This window comes from Chrysemys picta, unplaced genomic scaffold (assembly GCF_011386835.1).
Source record: "Chrysemys picta bellii isolate R12L10 unplaced genomic scaffold, ASM1138683v2 scaf226, whole genome shotgun sequence".
Classification (NCBI taxonomy): Eukaryota; Metazoa; Chordata; order Testudines; family Emydidae; genus Chrysemys; species Chrysemys picta.
Genome location: NW_027052933.1, coordinates 26,588 through 46,868, shown reverse-complemented (window position 1 = coordinate 46,868; position 20,281 = coordinate 26,588). Strand labels below are relative to the sequence as shown.

General features: G+C 49.7%; 3 long non-coding RNA genes across 4 annotated transcripts; 2 read left to right on the top strand and 1 right to left on the bottom strand.

Moving 5' to 3' along the window:
* Positions 1-255: 255 nt before the first annotated feature.
* Positions 256-7,429, bottom strand: LOC135978365 (uncharacterized). The gene is made up of 2 exons (XR_010595777.1): positions 6,523-7,429; positions 256-1,631 (listed from the first exon to the last, which is right to left on the bottom strand). It is a non-coding gene; the product is annotated as an uncharacterized LOC135978365 (long non-coding RNA).
* LOC135978366 (uncharacterized) lies at positions 4,116-7,028 on the top strand. The gene is made up of 2 exons (XR_010595778.1): positions 4,116-4,869; positions 5,174-7,028. It is a non-coding gene; the product is annotated as an uncharacterized LOC135978366 (long non-coding RNA).
* Positions 7,430-12,768: 5,339 nt separating the features above from the next.
* On the top strand, positions 12,769-19,492 carry LOC103307292 (uncharacterized). 2 transcript variants are annotated; one of them, XR_010595776.1, is made up of 6 exons: positions 12,769-13,095; positions 14,221-14,668; positions 14,883-14,969; positions 15,511-15,637; positions 16,152-16,265; positions 16,596-19,492. It is a non-coding gene; the product is annotated as an uncharacterized LOC103307292 (long non-coding RNA). The 2 variants fall into 2 exon arrangements; XR_010595775.1 differs by lacking the exon at positions 14,221-14,668 and having other exon boundaries at positions 12,780-13,095.
* The last annotated feature ends 789 nt before the right edge of the window (positions 19,493-20,281 follow it).

The window sequence follows — 20,281 nt, the reverse complement described above, 5'->3', positions numbered from 1 at the left end:
AGACACAGATCCAGAGTCTGAATCTCCTGTCCCAAAGCTGCAAGTTTACCTGAAAACAGCTCACAGTAGTGTGCTTGTCTTTAGCACTCAGATGCCCAACTCCCAATGGGGTCTAAACCCAGATAAATCCGTTTTACCCTGCATAAAGCTTATGCAGGACAAACTCATAAATTGTCCGCCCCCTATAACACTGATAGAGAGATATACACAGTTGTTTGCTCCCCCAGGTATTAATACATACTCTGAGTAAATTACTAAATAAAAGGTGATTTTATTAAATACAGACAGTAGGATTTAAGTGGTTCAAAGTAGTAACAGACAGAACAAAGTAAGTCACCAAGCAAAATAAAATAAAATGCGCAGATCTATGCCTAATTAAACTGAATACAGATAATTTCCTCACCAGTTCCAGAGTGCTCCCTTTTACAGGCGAATCTCCTTTTAGCCTGGGTCCAGCTATCACTCACACCCCCTGCAGTTACTGTCCTTTGTTTCAGTCTCCTTCAAGTATCCTGGGGCGGGGGGGTGGAGAGGCTCCTTCTTTAGCCAGCTGAAGACAAAATGGAGGGGTCTCCCACAGGTTTAAGTAGACTCTCTCTTGTGGGTGGAGACCCCCCTCCTCCCTCCTATGCAAAGCCCAGCTCCAAGATGGAGTTTTGGAGTCACCTGGGCAAGTCACATGCCCCTGCATGACTCAGTCTTTGCAGGCCGACACCATTGTCCACATGGCATCTTGCATGTCTCCAGGAAGACTTCTCATGTGGATTGGAGCATTCCAAGATGCATTGTTCCCTAAGTGTCTCCTGATCAGGTACTTAACCTGGCGAATTCCTTCCTAAAGAAGTTGACCAAATGCCTCACAAAGCTTACTTAGAAATCAGGCAAGCATACAGCCCATATTCTTAACCTCGAGTAGGAAATGATATATATGTACAAATAGGATGAATAGATATAGTAGACCATAACTCTTACGGAGATATGTTACATGGCACAGGCAGCACAAAACATATTCCAGTTATGTCATACATAAATTTATAAGCACCACCTCCCCATAAAGCCTTATGGGGTACACTGTCACACCCCCAAATTCAATCAATACCACATTCCCAAACATGAGTCCCAAAAGTTTCTTCCTGCCAGTGTATAATTTTTTGTTTCTTCACCAGGGTCAGTTCTTAATGTCTTTTGTAGTCAGGAATTCCTGGACTTTGGCAATTTCAGCGGAGTGAGTCTTCCTCCTTCTTTCCTGAAGGAATCGTGGCTCAGCATCATACAGGAGAGAGATTACCAGCACATCACCCTGTAGTGCTTTGGTTTCTGTATCAAATACTGAATGCAGGTTAGCTCTGTCACTGGACAAGGGAGAGGTTACCAGCACATCACCTTGTCCTTCTCTCCTGCTGTTCAGAAGGAAGAAAAGAAATATCAAAAGGAGACGCAGTGAGACGCATGGGTCCAGGCAGTCAATCCTTGGCACTTCATAGTAGTGTTGGTAGTCAGCAGGACTTGGTAAGGGCCTTTCCAGTGTGGAGCCAAAGCAGTCTTTCATTGGTGGAGCTTTACATAGATCCATTCTCCTGGTTCCAAGGAGTGGCAGGGCTGATAGGGTCTTTGGGTAGCGCTTCTTTTACCTGTGAGAAAAGAAACTAACACATTTCATTAATGCCTGGCAGTGTTTTGCAGATTTTACAGCTGCTTGGGCACATTCAAGCCCCCCCTTCTTGGTTGTCAGCCAAGTCTTAGCTGTGAGCAGTGTCCTTGAACGGAGCCAGTGTCTTATCTTTGGACTGAGTTTGCTAGCTATAGTTTTTTTAGTTAACTTGTTCTGTTCTTTTTCCTTCTCCCCTTCTTGGCTTCTTTTAACCTACAAAAGAAACTTCCACTCTTCACTCATACACCTTTTCCCAACAATGAACACATACACATTGCCATTATACAGTACTTTAGTCTTATTATTCAATGTATGCCACATACACCCTTCCAGTAAAATAACTTTATTACAGAGCTTTGGAGCAACAAGCCAGGACAAGCACACCCACTTTTGAGGAGTCTACTTGGTACAACCTCTGGTGTCCAATAGCTGTCCTCCCTCCCCAGCCCTCTGGTTGGCAGGGGCCAAACTGAATGCAGGGTGGGGGGCCCCAGCTGGGAGGTGGGAAAGGAGAGGGGCTCAGGGGCACAATCATGGCGGGGGATGGTGGTGGCAGATGTGCTTGATCTAGGCTGGTGGGCCCTGCCACACCCCCTGGCTTGAAGGGGTTTCTCAATGGCTCTCAGTGCCCCCCCCCCACACACACACACTGTACAGATTGTTTCAGTGCCTCTGCCTGGGACTAGGAGCCAGGGATAAGAACAGGGTACAGCTGGCGGGGGGTGAACCTGGGGCTGGGGGAGGCAGGCTGGGAACACAGCATAGAACAGATCTTGTTAACACAGAAATCAAAGTCCATCTTGGGGAGCATCCAGAGACCGGATCCGGCCCTGGGCTCTCCCCGCTGATTCCCAAACCAAGAGACTGACCCGATTCCAGCCCCCCATCTTCAGTGACATCCAGCTGCCCCTCCTCCGTGCTTTCTCTCTTTCCCAGGAAAACAGGTCACCTGGCCTCCCCCTATCTCTTTGTTCTCCCACACCTTTGGCTAGTTCCTTGCAGAGGACGGGGTCAGGCCATCGCTTCCAGGATACAGAATTTTGGCCATTCTCTATGCCCAGGCAGCCACTCTACAATCACACCTGCCCTCTAGAGGTCTCCGCAATGATCACACACCCGTATCCCACCAGCTTGATACTTGAGTAACACATGGGGAAACTGAGGCACACACATGATATTCAGAGAAACCATTAAGACCATTCCAGCTTCATCACACCCCTCTTAAACCAGCCCAGGAGCACTTTCTCCAGTGGCTGGAACCACTCTAACTATACGAGCCCCTGAGCCTGAGATCCCAGGTGATGGAGAGACCTGGGAAAAGGGCTGAAGCCAGGCAGAGAAATGACTCTGCACAAAGGACACCTTTTAGGGACCTACTGGTGTTGCAGGGTGTTCAGTGCTGAGGTGGGGGGGGCAGGTCTGTATTGTGATAAAGTGATTGAGGGTTTTCCCATTGTGGCAGAGTTCAGAGCGTCTGTCTGCAGGGAGAGACGGGGGACATGGACACAAGCCCCTTCTGTAACCTCTCCCATTGCCCCTCTCGCCCTGACAAGCTAAGGAATCACATCCACATTTTGTTCCAGATCGTCCGGTCTTCCAGGGGACAGAGAAGGGAAATGGCTGTGATTGAGACAGCTCAGGTAGGGGAGTTGAAGGGAGCTGCGCGGGGTGGGGGAAGAGGAGGATTTGCTATAGAGGGGGAGGGGCACGAAACACACAGTGTGAGGCAGTTTGGGGACAGGGTGTGATAAACCTGCTGGAAAATGATCAACCTGGGCCTGATTTTGTGAACAGGCCCATTGGCTAGGGGCGGAGGGGGACATTCCTCCATTTCTGACACTGGAAACACCCCACTAGCTGCTGTGAAATACAAAGGGAAGCTGTTGGGATTCCTGTCCCTCTCCCTGGCTTAGAGCTCTGCTTCTCGTATCAGCCTGTGGCTGGCAGGCGTGTGGGAAATGAGAAGACCCTGCCCTGCTCCACCTGCTGTGAAGGAAAAGGAGCTCTCACCTTCACCCCACCCCCTGAAGCCTCCTGGCTGCTCTGAGCGGGGTGTGGGGGGATTTCTGCTTTTCTGGCCCTCCCAGAGCTTCTCTGTTTTGCTTATTTTTCCCTGTGACTAGTGCAGAGGTGGGCAAACTATGCCCGTGGGCCACATCTGGCCCACGGGACCGTCCTGCCCAGCCCTTGAGCTCCTGGCCAGGGAGGCTAGCCCCTGGCCCCTCCCCTGCTGTCCCCCCTTCTCCACAGCCTCAACTTGCCATGCCGCCAGTGCTCTAGACTGCGTGGTGGTGTGGCTGGCTCCAGCCGGATTGCACAGGTACTAGTCCTGGTGCTCTGACCAGCACAGTAAGCGGTCAGGGGTGGGGGTTGGATAAGGGGCAGGGTTTCCAGGGGCAGGGAGCAGGGGGTGGTTCGATAGGTGTGGGAATCTCGGGGGGCCTGAAAAGGGGGGGGTTTCAATAGGGGTCGGGGCAGTCAGGGGACAGGGGGAATTGGATAGGGTGTGGAGTCCTGGGGTCTGCATGTCTGAGACTGGTCAGCTTCTTCCCTGGTCAGTTAGATTGGAGGGGAATGGGCTCCGTAATGCACAGCTGCCGTGTGAAAGAGACTTGCATCTCCATACACTCTCCAGTGAGAACAGGGTGTCAAAACCTACCAGATATACTGAATCATCCCAATCTGACCCTCCTCGCTTTCCAGGCGGAGAAGCCCTGTATTGTCCTGTCTGTGTTGTTTCTCATTCACACACACAATCCCTGTTCACTTCCCTCCTTGCTAACAGCTCCAGCCATGTGGAGTGCTCTGGGCTCTGCCGGTTTAGAAATGGGCAGGGGTTTAACTCCAGAGCTGGGTATGCGTCAGCAGGGCCCCCAGAGAGCACAGATCCTAGGAACTCCTAGTGAGGGCGTCACAATTCCCCCCACCTCCCCAGACGTCTGCCTCCCCCAAGGTGGCTCAGTGACCATGTTCCCATCCTCTTGGATTCCATGTTCTGCCAGCAGAGCACAGGGACAGGTTCCACCCATGGAATGTCCTTTCTGACAGACACTCTCTCAATCCTCCACACACCCTGATCTGGTCTGATTTCACTCCCTGCACAGGGTCCCCCCTTCCCAAACCTGAACTGATCTCCCGCCTGGAATGAGGGAAAGAGCCATGAGTGCCCAATCGTTAGGCCTGTGAGGAAACAGAGATCCTGAGAGGTGCCTGCACAGGTGAGGACTGACACATAAACCATCTGGTGAATGAAGGAAAAAGTGGAGAATCCCAAAAATGTAGTATCAGTAAGTGCCCTCAGTTCTTCCTCATCTCACCCAGGGCAGGGCTGTAGTCAGCAGATATGACTAACATCGCTTGCCACCTGTCCTGTTACCTGCAGGAGTTTCCTTCCCAATGTTTCTTCTCTGTGAATTTTTGGGTGGGATGTGGAGGTAGAATCCTATTATAAAACCTTAATTTCAAATTCAGCTTTAGTATGTTGGGTTTTCCCTCCATGCTATTCCTCTTTCTTTCTCCCAGGCACAATGACTCCTGACTGGATTGTCTCTCTCCCAGCAGGGGAAGTGGAACCAGAGGGGACCTTTGTGGGAAGAGCTGAAGGGAATTTTTCCCAATGCTTGGAACAGGGAGAAGAGTGGGGAAATTGGCAGAGGTCAGAAAGGCTTCTGGGAAACCACTCAAGGGAGCAAATTGATTAATCTATTAGCTGTGGGGAAGGATACAGGGATCCCACAGCCCGGCAGACAACCTGGAAGGAAGACAAATGCTATGAATGCCTTGGTTATGGAAAAGGATTCATTCTGAGACCACAGCTTGTTACGCCTCAAACAATTCATACTGGAGACGAATCACTTCAGTGCTTGGACCATGGGGAAAACTTCAATAACTGCTCATATCTTAATAACCATGGGAGAAGCCACACAAGAGAGAAACCCTATCAATGCCTTGAGGGCAAGAACTACTTGAACTGGAAGGTAGCACTGCCACATAGGAGGGAGACTCCATAAATGTTTAGACTGTGGAAAAAGTTTTATATGGAAGTCAGACATTGTCAGACATCAGGCTATCCGCATAGGAAAGAGATCCCATAAGTGTTTGGACTGTGGGAAAAGTTTCACAAACAAATCAAATCTTATAACACATCAGAGGATCCATACAGGAGAGAGACCCCGTTATTTCTCAGACAGTGGAAAAAGTTTCATACAGAGGTCACATCTTGTTAGACATCAGGCAATCGACACAGGAGACAGATCCCATAACTGCTTAATTTGTGGAAAAAGTTTCATACTGAGGTCAGCCCTTGTTTCACATCAGAGAATCCACAAAGGAGAGAGACCCCACCAGCCTCAGTTGCTCGTACTAATCCACTGGCCAGGTGGTCTAGTCATGAGGGGGGTAGCTGGGTCCTGTCGGTGTGCACCGATGCTCCTGGAGGATGAATGTAGAACGGGAAGAAGAACTAAACCCTATGGTTTTGCACCCATCTTTTTATATGTTTCTGTCCATAGATCCTGTCCTGTCCCACTGCCCCTGGACACTGTATGACCATGAGTCATCAGTTAATGGCAGATGTGACTTTGATCTTTTTCTTGATGGGGCTTTTGTTTTTCTTTCTCTTGGGTGGGTTCTTTTGCAAGTTTCACCCATATTGTTCTTCAGCCATCACGGTGGTGCTGGCAGCTGGTCTTTGAGATGAGCTGGCCTCAGGGACTGATCCCATCACACGCCCACATTCACACTTTTAAATGAAACACACACACCTAACTTTAAACAGTTTCAGTTACAATATGGAGTTGCTTTAGTTACAATGTATCAGTGGTTTAAGATGGGGGATTTAGTCACAATATGAAGGGGTCGACGCTACGTACGTCTCATGCGGTGACTCATGGTCTCAGACGCCATCCGATGGTCCAGGAACATCTACATCAAGCACATCACCGGCCACCGACAGTACCAGGAAGCGTGAGCCAGAGTGACATCGTTCTCCCACTACGAGAAAGGGACCAAGTGACCTTCTCCGTTGGATCATATGAACTGGAATCATAAACTCCCTGAGCATTAAATCTCACCAAATGAGGGTCAATCCATCCTCCTCATCATATCCACTCATTATTATCCACACCTGAACATAGGCACTTTATGAACTTCATACCCTAAAATCTCAATGTCTGTACTCTGACCCATCAACCCTTTACCCCCAATCGGGGATATTGCACATTATGTATTCCTCATGCCACTTTATCTTAAAACAAACTTTGCACCTTCAATAATCTGTATGTTATTCCCTGATAACCAGAAACTTCTAGGCTCAAACTCTGTTCACTATTTTTTTTAACATCATCTTAATAAAATTTTTAAATCTGTTAAAAGAAAAGAGTTACAGTAACAAATTCTTCCAAAGCAATTCTTCATAAGCTACTAACACATAATTTGTCCAAAGGTGGTTAACACCGTTTCATTTATAAAAAGACAATTTCATTAATAGTAAAAGGTGGTTTCATTACAGTAATTTCATTGCAAGTATGCCGAGCCATATTGGTAGGTGTAATTTATTAAAAGGGTGATTTCATTCTTCAGCCCTACAACCTGGCCCGAAAGAGTTAAGAACCTTGCAGGCTATTTGACCCAGATTTCAACCTTTAGAGACATGTTAGAGAAGTCTGTAAATGGTATTTGGGGCCATTCCAAGTTATATAGATTAGAACTTTGAAATTTAAACTTGTATTGTTAAGAAAATGGAAGAAATAGCAGTGTGGTTGATTAATCATGATTAACTCAAAAATAATTGTGGGTAGAAAAATTAATCTCGATGGATCACATTGTTAAATAACAGAATACCAATTGAAATTTGTTAAATTTCTACATTTTAATATCTATTGATTTCTATCACAATAAAGCATAGGAAGTGTACAGTGCTCACTTTATATTATTTGTATTAGAAATATTTGTACTGTAAACATGAAAAGCAAAAATAGTGTATTTCAATTCACCTCATAGAAGTACTGTAGTGCAATCTCCTTATCATGAAAGTGTAATTTAGAAACATAGATTATTTTTGGTATAGAAGTGCACTCAAAAATAAAGCAATTAAAATCTTTAGAGCCTAGAAGTCCTCTCAATTCTACTTCTTTTTCTGCCAATCGCTTAGACAAACAGGTTTGTTTCCGTTTGCAGGCGATAATGCTGCAAGTGAGAAGAGGCAATCTTATGACACTGTTGCAGCCAGAGTTGCAAGATATTTACATGCCAGATGCGCTAAAGATTCCTCTGTCCCTTCATGCTTCAACCACCATTGCTTAGCCTCCCTTCCCCCGCCCTGCTGTACGTGCTGCTCATGCTCAGACCAGAGTTGATCATTCTTCAGCTTTTCAGCCTCTTCTAGGGTCTGTGGGGAAAATTTTTCATTTGCCAGTGGGGTTGCCTACTCTCCTGGACTAGATGCCATTTGCAGCAATGGTGCCTGGTAGGGTGACCAGGCAGCAAATGTGAAAAATCAGGACAGGGAGTGGGGGGTAATAGGAGCCCATATAAGAAAAAGACCCAAAAATCAGGACTGTCCCTATAAAATCGGGACATCTGGTCACCCTAGCGCCTGGCCTGGGAGAGTTGGAAATCTTATCTGACAGGGAAATCCCCTCTGGCTGGCATTTCCCTTTTCCCTACCTCCTGCCGAAGGAGAGTCAATTGGCATTTATTTATGTTTTGAGGTTCTCCCATGGACATAGCTATTATCACCCATTGGGGTAGATTAATTAACACTCCTGCAGGTGCAGTATAGAAAACTGCTCCATGTAGGAATGTGCTACTTATGGTGCACTGAGCATGCTCAATAATATCTGCTGAAGCCACTTCCCTTCATCCTGCCCTTACTAAGTGTAAGATTGTGCTGACTGCTTTTTACAGGGGTAAAAAGGGGGCAAATCGGAGGAGAGGGGCAGCCAGGGTCTAAGCAGGGGGCAAAAATTGACTGGTCAGGGGGTCATTCACCTGACAAACACCTGCCAGGAATGGTCTAGAAGATAATACTTAGTCCTGCCATGAGTGCAGGGGACAAGAAATGAGTGCAGGGGACAAACTGCTATCTGTAGTCATTTGCTACATCAGAGAGCAGTTTTTTTACAATAGCCATTTCTTACAAACCAGTTACAGATCAGCAACTGGTACAGGTAGCACATTCCTACAGGGAAGGTTCCTATCTCTCATTGTGTGCAGAGCAGGGGGAAGCCAACCCATGCTGCACTGAGGGCTGGGACAGTGACACCTGGGAGGGGGAAGAGGAAGGGGGAACTGAAAGAGGGCTGAAGAGGGGAAGGGGGTGTAGATAAGGTGCGATTGAGGGGGGATGAGGGATGGGTCAGGGGCAGATGCAGGAGGCAGGGAATGGCTGAAGGGGGGATGGGGCGATGCAGGGGAATTAGGAAAGACTTAGGAGCCAGATGGGAACAGGGCTACAATAGAGGGACACTCTGGGGGGGTCACTGAGAAAAAGGTGGGACATGGGGAGAGGAGGCTGCGGGGAGGTTGTGAAAGCAAGAGCAGACTGGCTGGGGAAGGGAGGGAAAGAGGGTGGGGGTCGGGGAGAAGGAGAGGCAAAGATACAATGGCAGCTCCCCCACCCCATGGGGTAGGAGTGGGGAAGGGGCTGTCCCACCCAGTCAGGGAAGCTTTGGGGGTTTGTGGAGGCTTCCGCCTAGAGGCTCAGAAGCTACAAGGAAGGTGTCCAGACTAGAGATGAAAATAGCATGTAAAAAGTAACCGTTTCAACTATTAAAATTGTACTGGTAACATGTTAAGGAGTTCATAACATGGGCATCTGCCCACCATCCTGGCTGCCACCATGACTGGTTTAGCCTTGCAAAGCACAGGCGTGGCAGCTGGAATTGCTCTGGGCTCAGTGGAATACTTTTTAAACTGTCTGTGCGCCCCTCCCGCCCCCTTGAGGTGGGGCTGGGAGAAAGACCATGGCTCCGGAAGAGGGGGAGTCGGGATGCAGACAGGGGTAAGGTGCCTGAGGCCGGACGTAGAAGCTGATGAAGTCATCTCCGTCTTACTGGCATTTCCCTCACCCCCACCCACCATGGGATGTCGCAGTCCACGGCCTGCACCCTGTGGAACCCTGGGGGAGGGCAGGGACAAAACTAGGTCAGCAGCCAGAAGTGCTCAAAGATCAGAAGTCTGTCCCCCTTCCCCTCCAATCATCTTACAGAGATTATCAAGTGTGTGCGGCTTTTTATTTGCCGTCTGGATTTGCACCTATACAGGGACACTGGGAAGAAGGTCCTGTCACCTGAGGGCATGTGGCCACCGCCGGAGCATGTGTCTGATCCGCAGAATCCCTGAAGCATAGCCAGGGCCTGAGCAGGAGGCCTAATCCAGAGGTGGGCAAACTACGACCCACAGGCTACATCCAGCCCACGGGACCGTCCTGCCTGGCCTGCGAGCTCCCGGCCAGGGAGGCTAGCCCCCGGCCCCTCCAGCTGTCCCCCCTCCTCTGCAGCCTCACTTCGCCCTGCCACGACGGCACGCTGGGCAGGAGAGCACGGAGGGAGGCACACCCACATCAATGATTTAATTGTGGCCTTGCACAATGTTGTGCCACAAAAGATTGTGTCTTCACTAAATGGAAAAATGGTCTCAATAATTGCCGGTGACACTCCTGACTGTGGACACCGCGAAGAGATGTCCGTTGTGGTGCGGTATTTTGACCATGAAAAACATAGTCCAGTTGAACATTTTGTGTCTGTTCAGAGACTATTAACAGTTGATGCTCAGTCTATTTTTGACCAGTTAAATGACGTCCTTGGCAGTCTTAAAATTGACTGGTGATGTCCGTCTGTTTTGATGGTGCATCTACTATGTCTGGATTTACTGCGGGAGTTCAAATGGAAAGTAAAGAAAGAAACAGTGAAATACTCTATGTACACTGCTATGCGCATTGTTTGAACCTCGTCCTAGTAGATGCATGCACTTCAAGTAAACAAAACAGAACTGTCTTTGATTTTTTTAGTGTTATTCAGACTCTTTATGCCTTCATGGAGGGGAGTCCTGTGTGACATGCTGTAATGGAGAAGATTTCACAAGAAGAAGGATCCTAGTTGAAGATTTTGAAGTCACTGTCGAACACAAGAAGGGCATGCAGAGCAGAAGCAGTGGCTGCTGTAAAATAAAACTACTCCATCATTTTACAAGCTTTACTAGAGATTATCGAAACAACTCACTTATCCATGAACTAAATTCATTCAAGTTCATCTTTGCCCTTCACATGATGCACCCTATTCTCCAGATGGTGGTAAAAGTGAGTAAGGCTATTCAAACTCCAGATCTCAATTTACTTACTCTAATGACAGTGGTGAAATGCTTGTGTAACTCTTTGGCTGCGATGAGAAGTGGCCCAGAATATTTTCAATCTATTTTCAATGACAGTGTGAAAAGGTGTGTAGAGAATGATATATCGGTTCCCCCAGTTAAGAAGAGAAAAACGTCCACTCGTATTGATGACGCATTTGAGTCCCAGCATCACTTTGATACAAAAGAGGAGCTGGAGAGAATAACTTCATTTTACCCACTCCTAGACTCAATGATTACTGGCATTGACCAGCGATTTGAGCAGGAGACTTGTAAAATTGTGACTGCAATGGGAAAACTGCTGAGCTTAGACATTGGCAGGGATGATATGAGAATCATTGCCAACAAATTTAAAGTGTCCTTGGATGAGTTGGAAGCTGAAGTCGGATTGCTTCGGGGTTATGACGGATCTGTTCCTAAAGGTAGCATGACGAACACCAACAGAGAGTGGCTTGATTGGCTAAAGGAATCAGATCGGTCTTCCATGTTCCAGACCTTTTATAAATCTATTCAATGCTTTGCAGTCTTACCTGTTACAAGCCATTCATGTGAATGAGCCTTTTTGAAACTAGCACATGTAAAAAACAAACTAAGAAGTACAATTTCCCAACAGCGCCTCGACTCACTCATGATTTTGAACATTGAACAAGAATTGCCTTCATCAGTTAATTACAATGATGTGATTGAGGAATTTAAGTCCATAACACCTGGTGAGTGACGTCTCATTCTCTAGGACAGGAAGATGAAGAAACCTTAATCTGTTTTGGTCAACTTGGGTTAGCTCATTATCTGGTTAAAGATAAAGATCATGAAAATTGACTGTATCTTTATATACGCCTGGTTATCGTTACAGCAAAAATTTGGTATTCCGTGTCTCATTTTTTAAGTTTGTATTTTTTAAGTAAAGTTTACATGTTAATTTAAAAAAAACTAGTTAAGTTTTAGTTTCTTTAGTTTGATGAATAAATATAATATCCTTTTTGATTGAATATTCAATAAATGTTCGCCTTAATAAATAAATAAAATTCCCTGGGTGCACACCCTAATGAAATGTGCTGCTCACGCGTATGCTGTGAAGTGCCCTGACATTCCAGAGCCGCTGGTTGTGCTTCCCCAGTGCCCACAGAGTGGGGCTAAGAGTTTTGCTTTCGCCTTTCCCATTGTTTCCTGATTTCTTTTATTAGCTGCTGTTTAATAAATTGCATTTGTTCTGGGGTATAGACAATGGCCAGGGAAGAGGTTAGGGAAGAGTCCAGAGCGGAGGAAGTGCCCCGGAGTGGGGACGCTCTAGCCCGTGTCCTCAGTGGTCACAACCAGGGTGGGGGGGCGAGCCCCTCAGGAAGCCTGGGCCCAGCCTTGTTGGGGTTATAAGGACTTTGCCACACAGGGGAGTGGAAGGGGAGCCCTCAAGGTGAGGCAGGCTCTGGGTGAAGGAAGAGGGAGGGAGAACTCAGATCCTTCTGCTATTCAATTCCACCTGGGGGATGTTTAAATCAGGAAAGTTCCCCCCAATAGCAGGACCATTTCACCGCTTACCTTGTGCATGTTTACTGGTTTCTCCTAAAGTTTATTAAGTATTTTGGTAAAAAGTGTCAGAGTGGTGTGGAAGAAGCGAACTCCATTCAGGTTGGAAGCAACAGAATCAGAGACAGCTTTGTTCAGGACATGCAATTGCAAGGGAAGAACACAGTATTTTAGGAAAATGTGACACTCATTCCCCGCCTAGATGAAAGACGGTCCCTCCCTTCTGACATTAGAGCCTGTGAGTGGAACAGGAGCCGACACAGAGATGCTGCAGTTCGATGAGTTGATCCCTAGGACCCAGGAGCAGCTGGGAGGCGGCTCTCGGGAGAGCGATCGCTGGGCTCAGGCCCGACAGCAGGAAGTGACTCGCAGCCGCTGCGGTGACTCTGGCTCCAGGCTCCTGGCGAGATCCCCGAGCCCCGGCGGCTGGTGCTGGGAGCCCGGAGCCCTGGCTGCAGCCGGGAGAGGGGAATCTCCAGCAGGGCCCTTCCCGCTGCTCCAGGAGCCTCTCCCAGGGCAGAACCCCCAGCCCGGCCAGGCCCTGCCCCAGGGGGGCCCCGCTCGGAGGGAAGGTGAGATAGATCCGCCCACCCCCGGGGTTGCAGGGGGAGGTTTGGCCCCAGGCTGCTCCCAGTGGAGCTGGCTGCGATTCCCGCCCTGGGCCCGGGAAAGCTGCCGCCAGTTCCAGGTGTGTGCGGGGCGGGGGCGGGATCACGCTACCACCCATCGTCTCCCCCATCTGGTGCTTTGTTTCCCTGCCCCTGGCCGCGCTGCTGTGGACGGAGGCTGCAGCTCAGGGAGATCTGAGGGGGGCAAATAGGGAGGGGCAGAAGGTGGTCGGGGCCAAACTGAATGCCGGGTGGGGGGCCCCAGCTGGGGGCCGGGGAAGGAGCGGGTCCCAGGGGCACAACCAGGGTGGTGGGGGCAGCACAGGTGCTGAATCTAGGCTGGTGGGGCCCTGCCGCACCCCCTGGCTTGAAGGGCTTTCCATCCTATCCACGTTTTATAGTTTGGTTCAATGGCTCAGTGCCCACCAGATTATTTCAGCCACCCTGCCTGGGGCTGGGAGCCGGCGATAAGAATGTGGTACAGCCAGTTTGTGCTGATACACCGGCGCAACCCATTAGGTGACCTAGGGGGTCGCCTAGGGCACTGTGATTTGGGGGGCGGTGACCATGGCGGTTTTTCAGTGGAGGGAGGCGCGGCATTTCGGGGCAGCAGAAAACTTGGCAGTGCTCCTGAACCTAGGGCTGAGGGAGGAAAGCTTCCCCCCCCTACCACTGTAGAGGCAGGACCCAAGCCCCTGAGCACCACCCAACTTCCCCTCCACCCACTGAGTATGTGGCCTCAGACTCGGAGCCCAGGAAGGGCGCACGGCCCCAGCCTGAGCCCCGGGGGCAGCCTAAGGAGAAGCCTGACACGCTCCCCCACAGGGGCCGTGCACCCCACCTCCGCAGTCAGCTGTGACTCTCGGCCAGCTTGGAAAACAGACGGGTTTATTGGTCGCTGGGAACACAGCACAGAACAGAGCTTGTTAGCACAGAAATCAGGAGCATTCACAAAGTCCATTTGGCGGGGGGGAATCCCGAGTCCTGGACTCTCCCCTGTGAGTCCCAAACCACGAGACTGACCGCTTCCAGCCCCCCATCCCCAATGATGCCCAGCTGCCCCTCCTCTGTGCTTTCTCTCTTTCCCAGGAAAACAGGTCACCTGGTCTCCCCCTCTCTCTTTGTTCTCCAACACCTTCGGCTGGCTGCCTCCTTGCAGAGGACCGTTTTCGGCCACTGCTTGCCAGGATACAGAGTTTTGGCCATTCTCTATGCCCACGCAGCCACTCTGCAGTCATACCCGCCCTCCAGAAGTCTCTGCAATGATCACACACCTGTATCCCACCAGCTTGATATTTGAGTAACACATGGGGAAACTGAGGCACACACGTGGTATTAAAAAAAAACATTCAGAACATTTCCGCTTCATCACACCCCTCTGAGACCAGCCCAGGGGCACTTTCTCCAGTGGCTGGAACCAGTCTAACCATACCCGCCCCTGAGCCTGAGCCTCCAGGTGATGGAGAGACCTGGGGAAAGGGCTGGAGTCGGGCAGCGAAATGACTCTGCACAAAGAGCCCCTTTCAGGGACCAGCTGGTGAGTTTGGCCCCATTTAGAAGGGACTTGGTGGGTTTAGTTCTAATGGGGGCTGGAGGGGCTGGCTGTGGAGGTAATGAACTAACTGGATTTTTCATGGCAGTCATAGAATCATAGCGTCTGTCTGCAGAGAGAGAGCCTGGCGGGAATTGGGGAGGGACATAGACTCAAGCCCCTTCTGTAATCTCTTCCATCGCCCCTGTTGCCCCGACAGGCCGAGGAATCACATCCACGTTTGTTCCAGATGGGCCCATCTTCCAGGAGACAGGGCAGGGAAATGGCTGTGATGGAGCTGGCTCAGGTAGGGGAGTTTTAGGGAGCTTTTGGTGGTGGGGGAGGGGTATTGCAGAGGGGTTAAACGCACAGGGTGGGACAGGGTCTGATAAGCCTGCTGGAACATAATCAACCTGGGCCTGATTTTCTGAACAGGCCCATTGGTGGCGGGTGTGGGGGAGGGGAAACATTCCCCCATTTCTGAACCAGGAAACACCCCGCTGAGCAGGGCTGGGGAAACTGACCAGACTCCCAGTGCTGGAGCCTGACCCCATTGCCAGAGGCTGCTGTGAAATACAAATGGAAGCTGTTGGGATTTCTGTCCCTGTCCCCAGCTCAGAGCTCTGCTTCCCGTATCAGCCTGTGGCTGGCAGGCGTGTGGGAAATGTGCCAACCTCTCTCTGCTGGGGGGGACAACAAGCTCTCATCTTCTCGCTACCCCCTGAAGCCTCCTGGCTGCTCTGAGCAGGGTGGAGGGAGGATTCTGCTTCTCTGGCCCTCCTTCCCCATGTCTAGTGGGATTGCGGCTGGGGCAGCAGGTTTTGAGTGAGGGACACTTGTTGTTTCAGATGCCAGTGACCTTCGAGGAGGTGGCTGTGTATTTCACCCAGGGGCAGGGGACTCTGCTGGACCCCACTCAGAGAGCCCTCTACAGGGATGTCATGCGGGAGAACTATGAGACAGTGACATCGCTGGGTAAGGGATTCCCGCCCCCTTGGTTATTGGAAGCTTGGGGGCGGAGGGGGTCTGCGTGTCTGACACCGGTCAGGTTCTTCCCTCATCACTCTCCAATGAGACCTGGGTGTCCAAACCTAAGGCACATATTAAATCATCCCCACCCAACATTCCTAGTTTGCAAGGTGGAAAAGCCGTGTATTGTCCTGTCTGTGTTGTTCCTCAGTCACTCACAGAATCCCTCTTCTCCCTCCTCCTTGGGAACAGCTCCAGCCTTGTGGAGGGCTCTGAGCTCCACAGGTTTAAAAATAGGCAGGGGTTTAACACTAGAGCTGGGTGTGTATCACAGTTCCTCTCACCTCACCAGATGTCTGCCTCCCCCGAGGGGTCTCAGTGTCCACGTTCCCGTCCCCTTAGATTCCACATTCCCCAGCACAGCACAGGGACAGGTTCCACTCATGGAATGTCCTTTCTGACAGACGCTCTCTCAATCTTCCATGCACCCTGATCTGGTCTGATTTCACTCCCTGCACAGGATTCCCCCTTCCCAAACCAGACCTGATCACCCGGCTGGAACGAGGGGAAGAGCCGTGGGTGCCCGATCTCCAGTCCTGTGAGGAAAGAGAGATCCCGAGAGGCGCCCACACAGGTGAGGACTGACACACAAACCATCTGGGGAATGAAGGACAAAGTAGAGAATCCCAAAAATGTAGTATCAATAAGTGCCCTCTGCTCTTCCTCATCTCACCCAGGGCAGGGCTGCAGGCAGCAGATATCAATGACATCACTTTCCATGTGTCCTGTTATCTGCAGGAGTTTCCTTCCCAACTTTCCTTCTCTGTGAATGTTTGGTTGGGAAGTGGAGGCAGAATCCAATTGCTCCGTCTCTGCAGCTTTAGTATGTTGGTTTTTCCTTGCTGCTATTCCTCTTAATCTCTCCCCAGCACAATGACTCCTGTCTGGATTCTCTCTCTCCCAGCAGGTGATGAGAGAATGAGTGAGAACGAGGAGGGGAATCAACAGCAGGAAGTTCCTGGACACGGGGAATCACAGGGGACCTCTGTGGGAAGCCCCCATCTGTGCTTAGACTGTGGAAAAAGTTTCATATGGAGGTCAACCCTACTTGATCATCAGGCAGTCCACACTGGAGAGAGACCCCATAAGTGCTTAGACTGCGGAAAAAGTTTCATGCGGAGGTCAGACCTTGTTAAACATCAGGCAATCCACACTGGAGAGAGACCCTATAAGTGCTTAGACTGTGGAAAAAATTTCATACGAAGGTCAGGCCTTGTCAGACATCAGGCTATCCACACTGGTGAGAGACCCCATCTGTGCTTAGACTGTGGAAAAAGTTTCATATGGAGGTCAACCCTACTTGATCATCAGGCAGTCCACATTGGAGAGAGACCTCATAAGTGCTTAGACTGCGGAAAAAGTTTCATACGAAGGTCAGGCCTTGTCAGACATCAGGCTATCCACACTGGTGAGAGACCCCACCAGTGCTTAGACTGTGGAAAAAGTTTCATACGAAAGTCAGGTCTTGTCAGACATCAGGCAATCCACACTGGTGAGAGACCCCACAAGTGCTTAGACTGTGGAAAAAGTTTCATACGGAGGTCAGGCCTTGTCAGACATCAGGCAATCCATACTGGTGAGAGACCCCACAAGTGCTTAGACTGTGGGAAAAGTTTCATACAGAGGTCAAGCCTTCTTATACATCAGGCAATCCACACCAGAGAAAGACCTCATAAGTGCTTAGACTGTGGAAAAAATTTCATCCGGTGGTCAGGCCTTGTCATTCATCAGGCAATCCACACCGAAGAGAGATCTCATAAGTGCTTAGACTGTGGAAAAAGTTTCATACGAAGGTCAGGCCTTGTCAGACATCAGGCAATCCATACTGGTGAGAGACCCCACAAGTGCTTAGACTGTGGAAAAAGTTTCATACGAAGGTCAGTCCTTGTCGGACATCAGGCAATCCACACTGGTGAGAGACCCCACAAGTGCTTAGACTGTGGGAAAAGTTTCATACAGAGGTCAAGCCTTCTTATACATCAGGCAATCCACACCAGAGAGAGACCTCATAAGTGCTTAGACTGTGGAAAAAGTTTCATCTGGAAGTCAGGCCTTGTCATTCATCAGGCAATCCACACCAAAGAGAGATCTCATAAGTGCTTAGACTGTGGAAAAAGTTTCATACGAAGGTCAGGCCTTCTCAGCCATCAGGCAATCCATACTGGTGAGAGACCCCACAAGTGCTTAGACTGTGGAAAAAGTTTCATACGAAGGTCAGGCCTTGTCAGACATCAGGCAATCCACACCAGAGAGAGACCTCATAAGTGCTTGGACTGTGAAAAAAGTTTCATACGGAGGTCAGGCCTTGCTAAACATCAGAAAATCCACACAGGAGAGAAATCCCATAAATGTTTGGACTGTGGGAAAAGTTTCACACACAGATCATATCTTATGGCACATCAGGCAATCCACACAGGTGAGGGACTCCACAAGTGCTTAGGCTGTGGAAAAAGTTTTATACAGAGGTCAGACCTTGTCAGACATCAGGCAGTCCACACTGGAGAGAGACCCCACAAGTGCTTAGACTGTGGGAAAAGTTTCATACGGAGGTCAACCCTACTTGATCATCAGGCAATCCACACTGGAGAGAGACCTCATAAGTGCTTAGACTGTGGAAAAAGTTTCATCCGGAAGTCAGGCCTTGTCGTTCATCAGGCAATCCACACCGAAGAGAGATCTCATAAGTGCTTAGACTGTGGAAAAAGTTTCATACGAAGGTCAGGCCTTCTCAGCCATCAGGCAATCCACACCAGAGAGAGACCTCATAAGTGCTTGGACTGTGAAAAAAGTTTCATACGGAGGTCAGGCCTTGCTAAACATCAGAAAATCCACACAGGAGAGAAATCCCATAAATGTTTGGACTGTGGGAAAAGTTTCACACATAGATCATGTCTTATGGCACATCAGGCAATCCACACAGGTGAGAGACTCCACAAGTGCTTAGACTGTGGAAAAAGTTTCATACAGAGGTCAGTCCTTGTCAGACATCAGGCAATCCACACAGGAGAGAGACCTCATAAGTGTTTGGACTGTGGGAAAAGTTTTATACGGAGGTCATCCCTTGTAAAACATCAGGCAATCCACACAGGAGAGAGACCCGATAAATGCTTAGATCAGAAGTGGGCAAACTATGGCCCACAGTCCACATCTGGCCCCTGGGACAGTCCTGCCCAGCTCCTGAGCTTCCAGCTGAGGAGGCTAGCCCCCGGCCCCTCCCCTGCCCCTATATAAAATCATGAGTGATGCGGAGAAAGTAGATAAGGAAAAGTTATTTACTTATTCCCATAATACAAGAACTGGGGTCACCAAATGAAATTAATAGGCAGCAGGTTTAAAACAAATAAAAGGAAGTTCTTCTTCATGCAGCGCACGGTCAACTTGTGGAACTCCTTACCTGAGGAGGTAGTGAAGGCTAGGATTAAAAGAGAACTGGATAAATTCATGGAGGTTAAGTCCATTAACGGCTGTTAGCCAGGATGGGTAAGGAATGGTGTCCCTAGACTCTGTTTGTCAGAGGGTGGAGATGGATGGCAGGAGAGAGATCACTTGATCATTGCCTGTTCGGTTCACTCCCTCTGGGGCACCTGGCATTGGCCACTCTTGGTAGACAGGATACTGGGCTAGATGGACCTTTGGTCTGACCCAGTACGGCCGTTCTTATGCTGTCCCTCCTCCCCCGCAGCCTCAGCACACCGTGCCGCCAGCGCTCTGGCCTACTGCTTCTGCCAGGCAGCATGGTGGCGTGGCTGGTGACGGCATGGTAAGGGGGTGGGGGTCCCAGGGGGCAGTCAGGGAGCAGGGGGCGGTTGGATGGGGTGGCGGTTTGGGGATGGGGAACAGAGGGAGATGTTGGATAGGTATGGGAGTGCCAGGGGGCCTGTCAGGGTGGGGGTGTGGATAGGGATGGGGGCAGTCAGGGAGTAGGACAGGTTGGATAAGGGGAGGGGTCCTGGGAGGGTTAATGAGGGGACAAGGAGCAGAGGGGGTTGGATGGGTAAGTAGTTCTGAGGGGCAGTCAGGGGGCGGGACGTGGGAGGGGGCAGGATAGGGGGCGGGGTCCAGGCTGTTTGGGGAGGCACAGACTTACCTACCCTGCCCTCCATACATTTTTGCAACCCCGATGTGGCCCTTAGGCCAAAAAGTTTGCCCATCCCTGGCTTAGACTGTGGAAAAAGAGAGGCCAACCCTTCTTAAACATCAGGCAATCCACACAGGAGAGAGACCCCATCACTGCTTGGACTGTGGGAAAAGTTTCCCATGGAGATCAGTTCTGGTTTAATATGAGAGAATACACACAGGAGAGAGACCCCATAAGTGCTTAGACTGGGAAAAGTTTCATACCGAGGTCTGACCTTGTTAAACATCAAGCAATCCATACAAGAGGGAGACCATAAGGCCATAAGACTCTGGGAAAGGTTTCAGAAACAGATCAGCCCTTCTAAACATCAGGCAATCCATCCCTGAGAGAGACCCCTGTAAGTGCTTAGACTATGGAAAAATGTTCTAAATAGAGGTCATCACTAGTTTTACATCAGAGAATCCATGCAGAGGAGTGACCCTATAACTGCTTAAAGAAGAACAGGAGTACTT